Raw genomic sequence first — 11,208 nt, forward strand, 5'->3', positions numbered from 1 at the left:
CCTTAACAACCAGCACTAATTGAATATATTCCTTGAGTAACACGAGACTAGACTATGGCTCCATGCACACTGAAGCTGATAAACTGCAGTTTATTGGCGTTTGGGCGTTTTTTGTAAAAGCCCATAAACTCCACTCTATGTTAGCCTATGTGTCCATGCACACATGGACGTTTTTCAGCTTTAATGAGCAGTGGAGTTTATGGGCTTTTTTCTGAACGCCAGAAATTCGCGTTCAAAGTGCCGTTTTTCAGCGGCAAAAAACGACAAACGCTCATTAACGCTCATTAACGCTCATTAACGCTCGTTCATTAGTGTTCGGCATTCTATTTTTCAATGCATTGTGGGATTTTTGGAGTGTCCTCTGTGTATTTTTATAAAAAACGCCCATTAACGCTAACGCTGTAAAACGCTCATTAACGCTCATTAACGCTAGTATAAAACGCTGTTAAAAGCAGGTTTTTCAACCAGCGTTTTCTGCCAGCAATCTGGCGTCCAGAAATAGCTTTTTTGAGCTTCAGTGTGCATGGAGCCTATTACTTTTCCAACAAATGCATTTATTTATTTATAGAATTTAGTGAATTGACTTTAGAGTCAGTTTATGGCATATGTACCATGCATTTTTTTTTACTGACGGCGACATTGACATTTTTTTTAAATATAGCATGAGATAATTGGAAAAAAAAATATGTCACATGATCCAATTATCTCCTGAAATATTCTTTAGTGAATTGAGCCCTAAAACTTTTCCGGTTGGGTGACAACTCATCTACATTTCACAGGGGAGGTCCAAACAATATTCCATGAAAAAATCCATCCAAATGTCCCAAAATTTCATTTTCTAAGACCTCACCCGCTAATTATTCATTGGACTTGTCTACTTCATGTCACTGGAAGAACATTTCACCTCTCTTTCCTGCTTCTCCCACCAGAGTTTATCGCTGTAAAATGACATTATCGTGCTGCGATGATCTTTGCTCCATTATCAACACAAACCGAACTCTGACCAAACTGGAGGTTACATTGGATGATGATGAGAAGATGTCGGACTCAGAAGTGGATCGTTGTTGTGAGGTCTTCCGGAAAGCCGGCTTCACTCTGAAAAAATGGTAAGACCTGTTACATTGGAGGTAACACACATGCTAAGTCTAATGCCACGTACACACTATCAGAATTTCGGCCCGCACTTGACCAATGAGAGTTTTTCATCAGAAAATGCGACTGTGTGTACGCTCCATCGGACTTTTGCTGGCCGAAATTCCAGCCAGCAAAGATTGAGAGCATGTTCTCAATTTTTCGGTCGGGGAAAAGTTCCTCTCCGCAAATGTGATTGTCTGTGGCAATTCCGACATGCAAAAAACTCACGCATTCTCAGATTCAACTACGAGACGGAAGCTATTTGGCTACTGGCTATTGAACTTCCCTTTTCTAGCCCCGTCGTACGTGTTGTACGTCACCGAGTTCTTGACGGTCGGAATTTGGTGTGACAGCTTGAGTGAAATCTCATCGGGAAAACCTTCAGAGCTTTTTCCAACCAAAATTCTGATTAACACTAATGCATTTTTTGATGCATTTTGCAGAAATGCAGGGACTTTTTTTAACATGGGTTCCTATGGAACATGTTCACATAAATATATATTTTTGTGCCTCTGCATTTTTGGAAATGGTCAGGGACTTTTTCCCGCAAAATGCTGAGTTTTGCATGTAATAGACCCACATCCAAAACTCAAGTACCACGTTTTTGCTTCAATTTTTCCACGATTTGTGTTTTTTTTTTTTGCTGTACATACACTGTATATAACTGGTTGCTAAGGAGGTGGCCGGGAAGCCAGCCACCGTGTCCTTAACAACCGATGAGTCATAAGCTGTCAGTGGGCTTCTCCGCTGACAGCTAAATGAAAAAAAAAGAATTGCCGGCAAAAAAAAATATTGTGAAAAAAATGCTGTGGGGTTCCCCCCAGGTCCATACCAGGCCCTTTGGGCCTAGTATGGTTTCGGAGAGAACCCCCCCATGCCAAAATGTAAAAAAAAATGGTGTGGAATCCCCCCAAAATCCATACCAGACCCTTATCGGAGCATGCAGCTCGGCAGGTCAGGAAAGGGAGGGGACGAGTGAATGCCCCCCACTTCTGAACTGTACTGTACTGAACTGTACTAGGCCACATGCTCTCAACATGGGGGGGTGGATGCACCTTATTCCCATGTTGATGGGGACAATGACCTCTTCAATTTCCCGGTGGTTGTTGGGGTCTCCGGGCAGGGGGGCTTATTGGAATATGGAAGCCTCCAGATCCCAGCCTCCCCCCTATGTGAATGAGTATGGAGTACCCCTACCCATTCACCAAAAAAAAGTAGTGTAGTGTGAAAAAATACAGTAGACAATTTTTGACAAGTCTTTTATTAAAAATATCTTCTTCTTCTTCCCCCGCTTCTTCCTCCATCTTCTCTTGCATCTTCCTCCTCCGGGCGTCTACTTCTTCCACTCTTCTTCTGTCTTCTTTGTCTGGTGTGCTTATTTCTCTGCCACCGCTCCCACCATCGACCTTCCCACGATTCTGCGTCACGATGATCTGTCCGCGACTATGTCAAGCATTTCTTGGATAACAGTGGGAAGTTGGATGACGTCATCCAGAGGCCCACCCCCTTATGTTGTCATGGTCTATAGTCACAAGGGAGGTGGGGCCTCTGGGTGATGTCAGCCTATGACCACGCCCCCATCTATCTAAGAAATGCTTAGATCAGCGTGGACAGATCAGCGGGACGCAGCATTGGAGGAGGGTCATCAACAGGAGAGGCAGCAGAGGAAGAAGCACACCAGATAAAGAAGACGGGAGAAAGAAAAAGATTAGAAGAACAACCAGGAGAAGGAGAAGTCCACAGGAGGAAGATGCAGAAGAAGATGCAGGAAAACTGGAGGAAGAAGAAGATATTTTTAATAAAAGTCAAAAACTGTCTGCTGTATTTTTTCACACTACACTAATTTTTTTGGTGAATGGGTAGGGGTACAAAATATCCCATACTCATTCACATAGGAGGGGAGGCCGGGATCTGGGGACCCCCTTGTTAAATCCATACTAGACCCGTATGGACCTGGGGGGGACCCCACGCTGTTTTTTTTTTTACTATTTTTTTTTTTTTTCTGGCAATTCTTTTTCTTTACATTCAGCTGTCAGCGGGGACCCTTGCACTGCATGGTTTTATCAAACTCCTAAGGTGTGACCTCATATTATATGATTTGGTAAATCTGAAGCTAAAAATATGCAGAAAATCTAATGGTGTGTATGGGGTCTTAGACTCTAAATAGTGAAATAAATGCACCATTGGGTGGTGGCGAAATGATGGAAGTGGGATATTGTTTTGAGGTCTTCTGACACCCGGGCTGCACTGTAATATAAAAAAAAATCTTCCACCCTATGAATAATGGATAGATTCATGCATTGCATGAATCTATCCATGGCCGCCACTGCCACCCCCTATTTGGGCGTCTGGCCCCTTTTCGGATGCCGGGCACCTGAATTACAGTAGCAGGGGTATTTATTTATTTTTTTAAGCCCCTGATTGGAGCTCTAAAAAAAGGTGGACTTGGAGCGCAGAGCATTGCACTCGCAGTCCACCCAGGCATGTTAGAAAAGCAAATTTATATTTGCTTTTCTAACACTGAACCACCTCTCTGCCAATCAGGAAGCGTGGGTCTAATACCCGTCACCTGATTGGCTGAAGGCACAGGCTCCCATATTGGACGCCTAGCAGAATGGAAGAAGAGAGGAGGGGGAAACATGGAGCACACAAGAGCCACCCCACAGCTCGCTGCCATCACCCACTGCCTGACCCTACACCAAGATGGGGTAAGTGCTGGGCAGACAGTGGATGGGGGTTATAGTGGCTGCATTTTATGGGGCAAAAGTGGCAGCATTTGATGGACCCAAGTGGCAGCATTTGATGGGGCACAAGTGGCAGCGTTTGATGGGGCACAAGTGGTGGCATTTGATGGGGCACAAGTGGTGGCATTTGATGGGGCACAAGTGGCGGCATTTGATGGGGCACAAGTGGTGGCATTTGATGAACACAAGTGGCAACATTTGATGGGACATAAGTAGCTGCTTATGATGGGCACAAGTGGCTGCATATGATGGGCACAAGTGGCTGCATTTGATGGGGCACAAGTGGTGGCATTTGATGGGGCACATATGGCAGCATTTGATGGGACATAAGTGGCTGCATATGATGGGCACAAGTGGCTGCATATGATGGGCACAAGTGGCTGCATTTGATGCGACACAATTGGCTGCATATGATGGGCACAAGTGGCTGCATGTGATGGGGCATAAGTTGCTGCATATGATAGGCACAAGTGGCTGCATATGATGGGCACAATAACTGCATATGATGGACACAAGTGGCTGCATTTGATGGGCACAGTGGCTGCATTTGATGGGCACAATGGTTGCAATTGATGGGCACAGTGGCTGTAATTAATTTTTTTTTAGTTTTTCTCATTTTGTATTTTTTTTTTGATTTCTCAGTTTGCGCACCCCCCCAAAAAAAAATGTGAGCACCAGCCACCACTGCATAGTGGGGTCCGTTATGAAGAGATGAGATCACATATTCCACCATCTACAGTACATACGATGTATGTCAGATCTACTCCCAGCATATGAGACCACTGACATACATTGTACATTACACATCACACACATTTACAGGAAGACAGAAAAATACCTCACATTAGTGTGTAAAAAATGTCCCTCGTTTCTTACAGAGCACAGTATGAGCCCCCCCTTTTCTATTATTTCTTACAGAGCATAGTACGAGCCCCCCTTTCCCATCATTTCTTACAGAGCACAGTATGAGCCCCCCTTTTCCATCATTTCTTACAGAGCACAGTACGAGCCCCCCCTTTTCTATTATTTCTTACAGAGCACAGTATGAGCCCCCCTTTTCCATCATTTCTTACAGAGCACAGTACGAGCCCCCCCTTTCCATCAGTTCTTACAGAGCACAGTACAAGCCCCCCCTTTTCCATCATTTCTTACAGAGCACAGTACGAGCCCCCCCTTTTCCATCATTTCTTACAGAGCACAGTACGAGCCCCCCTTTTCCATCATTTCTTACAGAGCACAGTATGAGCCCCCCCTTTTCCATCATTTCTTACAGAGCACAGTACGAGCCCCCCCTTTTCCATCAGTTCTTACAGAGCAGAGTACAAGCCCCCCTTTTCCATCATTTCTTACAGAGCACAGTATGAGCCCCCCCTTTTCCATCATTTCTTACAGAGCACAGTACGAGCCCCCCCTTTTCCATCAGTTCTTACAGAGCACAGTACGAGCCCCCCTTTTCCATCATTTCTTACAGAGCACAGTACGAGCCCCACCTTTTCCATCATTTCTTACAGAGCACAGTATGAGCCCCCCCTTTTTCCATTATTTCTTACAGAGCACAGTATGAGCCCCCCCTTTCCATCAGTTCTTACAGAGCACAGTACGAGCCCCCCTTTTCATAATTTCTTACAGAGCACAGTACCAGCCCCCCCTTTTCCATCATTTCTTACAGAGCACAGTATGAGCCCCCCCCTTTCCATCAGTTCTTACAGAGCACAGTATGAGCCCCCCTTTTCTATTATTTCTTACAGAGCACAGTACAAGCCCCCCCTTTTCCATCAGTTCTTACAGAGCACAGTACGAGCCCCCCTTTTCCATCATTTCTTACAGAGCACAGTACGAGCCCCCCCTTTCCATCATTTCTTACAGAGCACAGTATGAGCCCCCCTTTTCTATTATTTCTTACAGAGCACAGTACGAGCCCCCCCTTTTCCATCATTTCTTACAGAGCACAGTATGAGCCCCCCCCTTTCCATCATTTCTTACAGAGCACAGTACGAGCCCCCCCTTTTCCATCATTTCGTACAGGGCACAGTACGAGATCCCCTTTTCCATTATTTTTTACAGAGAACAGTATGAGCCCCCCCTTTTCTATTATTTCTTACAGAGCACAGTACGAGCCCCCCCTTTTCCATCATTTCTTACAGAGCACAGTATGAGCCCCCCCCTTTCCATCATTTCTTATAGAGCACAGTACGAGCCCCCTTTTCCATCATTTCTTACTGAGCACATGGCACCACTTTGAAGTGGAATATCATTATTATGGCAGCAGCTAGCTGCCATAACCCGGGATCCTCTTCTTCTGTGGGCGGTCCGCTTTCAGATAAAAGTGGTCTCTGTGGTGAATTGGCTGCGAGATCGCTCCCCTCCCGCTGCGTCCCCAGTGGCTTCTGCTACTTACCGGAGCCACCATCTATGGTGGAGGTGATTGAGTCCTATTCCATGTTAGGTATGGAGCTGAGCGAGGAGGAAGATGGCCCCCACCCGGCTCCATATCACTGCAGGGTGGAAGGGACGTCAAAACGTCACTTCAGCCTATAGTTTATAAAGAGACATTTTTTGAAATAATTTTTTTCAAACAACATATTTTTAATTGCATTTTAGTGTAAATATGAGATGTGAGGTCTTTTTGACCCCCCCAGATCTCATATTTAAGAGGTCGTGCCATGCTTTTTTTCTATTACAAGGGATGTTTACATTGTAATAGGAATAAAAGTGACACCGAACAGTGTAAAAATAAAAGGTAGAAAAAAACAAAACAAACATTTTTTTAACATGCCCCGTCCCACCGAGCTCCCGCACAGAAGCGAACGCATACATGAGTAGCGCCCGCATATGAAAACAGTGTTGAAACCACACATGCGAGGTATCACCGCGATCGTTAGAGTGAGAGCAATAATTCTAGCTACCTGCAGAATTTTTTAAACGTCACCTATGGAGATTTTTAAGGGTAAATTTTTGTCAACATTCCATGAGAGGGCGCAATTTTGAAGTGTGACATCTTGGGTATCAATTTACTTGGCATAACCTCATCTTTCATAATCTAAAAAAAAAATAAAAAATTGGGCTAACTTTACTGTTGTCTTATTTTTTAATTCAAAAAAGTGTATTTAACCACTTGAGACCCAGGCCAATTCTGACATTTCTCTCCTACATGTAAAATTCCTAATTTTTTTGCTAGAAAATTACATAGAACCCCCAAACATTATATATGTTTTTTTTAGCAAAGACCCTAGAGAATACAATGGCGGTCATTGCAACTTTTTATCTCGCACAATATTTGCGCAGCAATTTTTCGAACGTGTTTTTTTCACAAAAAAAAAACAGTTTCATGCTAAAAAACAAAACAAAACAGTAACAGTAAAGTTAGCCCAATTTTTTTGCATAATGTGAAAGAGGAGGGTACGCCGAGTAAATAGATACCCAACATGTCATGCTTCAAAATTGCACGCGCTCGTGGAATGGCGCCAAACTTTGGTATTTAAAAATCCCCATAGGCGACGCTTTAAAATTTTTTACTGGTTACATGTTTTGGGTTACAGAGGAGGTCTAGGGCTAGAATTATTGCTCTCGCTCTACGTTCGCGGCGATACCTCACATGTGTGGTTTGAACACCGTTTTCATATGTGGGCGGGACTTACGTATGCGTTCGCTTCTGTGTGCGAGCTCACGGGGACAGGGGCGCTTAAATATTTTTAGTTTTACACTTAAAAAAAAAAAAAATTGATGACTTTTATTCCTATTACAAGGAATGTAAACATCCCTTGTAATAGGAATATGGCACGATCGGATCTATTTACAGTGAAATATGGGGTCAATAAGACCCCATATCTCACCTCTAGGCTGGGAATAAAAAAAAAAAAAAAAAAACGATCCTGGCTTCCTAGCCAGATTGGCGCCGTTAATTTCAATAACGAGGCCGGGCGTGACGTCATAACATCGCGCCCGGCCTCCGAACGATCATAGAGACTCCGGGGACAATCTAGTCCGCCGGAAATCTCTATGATCACATGCTGGGGCCGGCGGATCCTGTGACCGACTCACCGATGGAAACGGTGAGTCGGTAGAAGCACCGGAGGGCGGCGGGAGGGGGGGGGGCGTCCCCTCCCGCCGCCCGTAAGAATGATCAAGCGGTGGAACAGCCGCTATGATCGTTCTTATGGTGTAGGGAATCGCAGGCTGAAAACGGCAATATCTGAATGATGTCTGTGGCCTCAGGCATCATTTAGATATAACCAGCGAAACCCCATGACGTCAATAGACGTATTGCGGGTCTCAAGTGGTTAAAAAGAAAGTGTGCATGTAAGACCGCTGCACAAATACGGTGTGACAGAAAGTATTGCAACGACTGCCATTTTATTCTCAAGGGTGTTAGAAAAAAAATATATATAATGTTGGGGGGTTGTAAGTAATTTTCGAGCAAAAAATTTTTTAACCTGTAAACAAGTTTGAAAAGTAGGTCCGGTCTTAAAGTGGTTAACACTCTCATTTGGTTCTTTATTGAAGGGAAGTAGGATGGGAGGTATCTATAGACAGAAGAAGAGTAGAACATGGTCTTGGTGAAGCCGTCTCCTCCTCTGCAGGTAATACACGGATCCTGATATGAAGAGAATGTCCAGAATGAAATGATATCATTGCACTGATTATTCATCATTTTCCTTTTCTTCACATACAGATGATGATTCTACTGACTGATATCTACAGAACGTTATTCCGGAATGATCTGAGCGGGGATCTGTCCTTCCTCTGATTCCTCCATTTTGGATTGGATTGTTATTCCTTAAAGTGTTACTAAACCCACAACAGTAAAATCAGTCTCTATATGCAGAATAGCATGCTTGTTATACACAGTGTGGAACTTAACCAGATGCTGACCGCCGGCCGTCAAATGACGGCCAGGCGGCGCAGCTATTGTGGTGGGAGGCCGTCATATGACGGCCTCCCGTTTAAACAGGGATGCGTGCGATCGTGCGCGCGCATCCCTGTTTCTTCGGTGGCGGCGTGTCACGGAGACACCGCTCGCCACCGAAGGGGGTGAACAGCCATTCGTTATGGCTGTTTACCACGTGATCGGCCGTGATGAAGTCACGGCCGATCACAGATGGTCACACCCCCTACGTGCACGGCGCATGCGCGCGATCGCGAGCGCGCTGCGCGTGCACGTCGGTGGCGGCGTGTTCCCCGGGAACACTGCTCGTCACCGACACTGGTAAACAGCCATTGGCTGGCTGTTTACCCACGTGATCGGCTGTGATCCTTTCACAGCCGATCACTAAAATGTAAACAAACCGCGGTAACGGGATGTTACCGGGTTCTCCTCCTCACACACCGATCATGTGTGAGGAGGAGATTGCGGTAACATCTCGTTACCGCATACAGTGTACACCAAACATACTGATTGCCCCCCCCCCCCCAATAAAGAGGACCTGTCACCACCCCTCATAGTACCTGTCAATCACAGTCCATCAGAGTACCTGTCACAGTCCATCAGAGTATTTGAGTACCTGTCCCAGCCCATCAGAGTACCCGAGTACCTGTCCCAGCCCATCAGAGTACCCGAGTACCTGTCCCAGCCCATCAGAGTACCCGAGTACCTGTCCCAGCCCATCAGAGTACCCGAGTACCTGTCCCAGCCCATCAGAGTACCCGAGTACCTGTCCCAGCCCATCAGAGTACCCGAGTACCTGTCCCAGCCCATCAGAGTACCCGAGTACCTGTCCCGGCTCATCTGAGTACCCGAGTACCTGTCCCGGCCCATCAGAGTACCCGAGTACCTGTCCCGGCCCATCAGAGTACCCGAGTACCTGTCCCGGCACATCAGAGTACCCGAGTACCTGTCCCGGCACATCAGAGTACCCGAGTACCTGTCACGGCACATCAGAGTACCCGAGTACCTGTCACGGCACATCAGAGTGCCCGAGTACCTGTCACGGCACATCAGAGTACCCGAGTACTTGTCACGGCACATCAGAGTACCCGAGTACCTGTCACGGCCCATCAGGGTACCCGAGTACCTGTCACGGCCCATCAGGGTACCCGAGTACCTGTCACGGCCCATCAGGGTACCCGAGTACCTGTCACGGCCCATCAGGGTACCCGAGTACCTGTCACGGCCCATCAGGGTACCCGAGTACCTGTCACGGCCCATTAGAGTACCGAGTACCTGTCACGGCCCATTAGAGTACCGAGTACCTGTCACAGTCCATTAGAGTACCGAGTACCTGTCACAGTCCATTAGAGTACCGAGTACCTGTCACAGTCCATTAGAGTACCGAGTACCTGTCACAGCCCATCTGAGTACCCGAGTACCTGTCACAGTTCATCTGAGTACCTGTCACCGCCCTTCAGAGTACCCAAATACCAGTCACCAAACCATCAGAGTACCTGTCACCAGGCCATCAGAGTACCCGAGTACCTGTCACCAGGCCATCAGAGTACCCGAGTACCTGTCACCAGGCCATCAGAGTACCCGAGTACCTGTCACCAGGCCATCAGAGTACCCGAGTACCTGTCACCAGGCCATCAGAGTACTCGAGTACCTGTCACCAGGCAATCAGAGTACCCGAGTACCTGTCACCAGGCAATCAGAGTACCCGAGTACCTGTTCCAGTCCATCTGAGTACCCGAGTACCTGTCACAGTCCACCTGAGTACCCGAGTACCTATCTCCAGCCCATCAGAGTACCCGAGTACCTATTTGCAGCCCATGTCTCATAGAATATACGTTGGGGTGTTTACTTTCCAAAATGGGGTCATTTTGTGAGTAATTTCACTGTCCTGGTGGTCCAGGACCTTCAAAAGTGTGATGGGTAGGAATGAAATAAGATGTGTCATTTATGCTCCTAGAACGCCTGAACGTACTACTTCAATGGTTGGCCCATCTATGTGGCCAGGCTGTGTAAAAGTCCTACACATGTGGTATCGCCATACTCGGGAGGAGTAGCAGAATGTGTTTTGGGGTGTAATTTTTGCTATATACATGTTATGTGTTAGAAATATCTTATAAATTGACAATTTTGTGTAAAAAAATTTTTTTTCACATATTCCAAAAACTTCTGGAAAAAAATTAACCATTCAAAAGACTCATTATGCCTCACAGATTATACGTTGGGGTGTTAGCTTTCCAAAATGGGGTGATTTTATGGGCAATTCCATTGTCCTGGTACTCCAGGGCCTTCAAAAGTGTAATAGGTGGTTGAGATGCGTCATTTTTGCTCGTAGAACGTCTGAAGGTACTACATCAATGTTGGTGCTCTGTATGTGGCCAGGCTGTGTAAAAGTCTCACACATGTGGTATCGCCGTACTCGGGAAGAGTAGCAGAATGTATTTTGGG

At 46.1% G+C, this 11,208-nt stretch overlaps 1 pseudogene; it reads left to right on the forward strand.

Moving 5' to 3' along the window:
* Nucleotides 1–8,709, forward strand: part of LOC143962084 (NACHT, LRR and PYD domains-containing protein 3-like) — a 37,216-nt pseudogene extending 28,507 nt beyond the window's left edge.
* Nucleotides 8,710–11,208: the final 2,499 nt, after the last annotated feature.

The sequence above is a fragment of the Lithobates pipiens genome, unplaced genomic scaffold (genome assembly GCF_037356315.1).
Source record: "Lithobates pipiens isolate NorthernLeopardFrog02 unplaced genomic scaffold, aLitPip1_a1.2 Scaffold_8, whole genome shotgun sequence".
Lineage (NCBI taxonomy): Eukaryota > Metazoa > Chordata > Amphibia > Anura > Ranidae > Lithobates > Lithobates pipiens.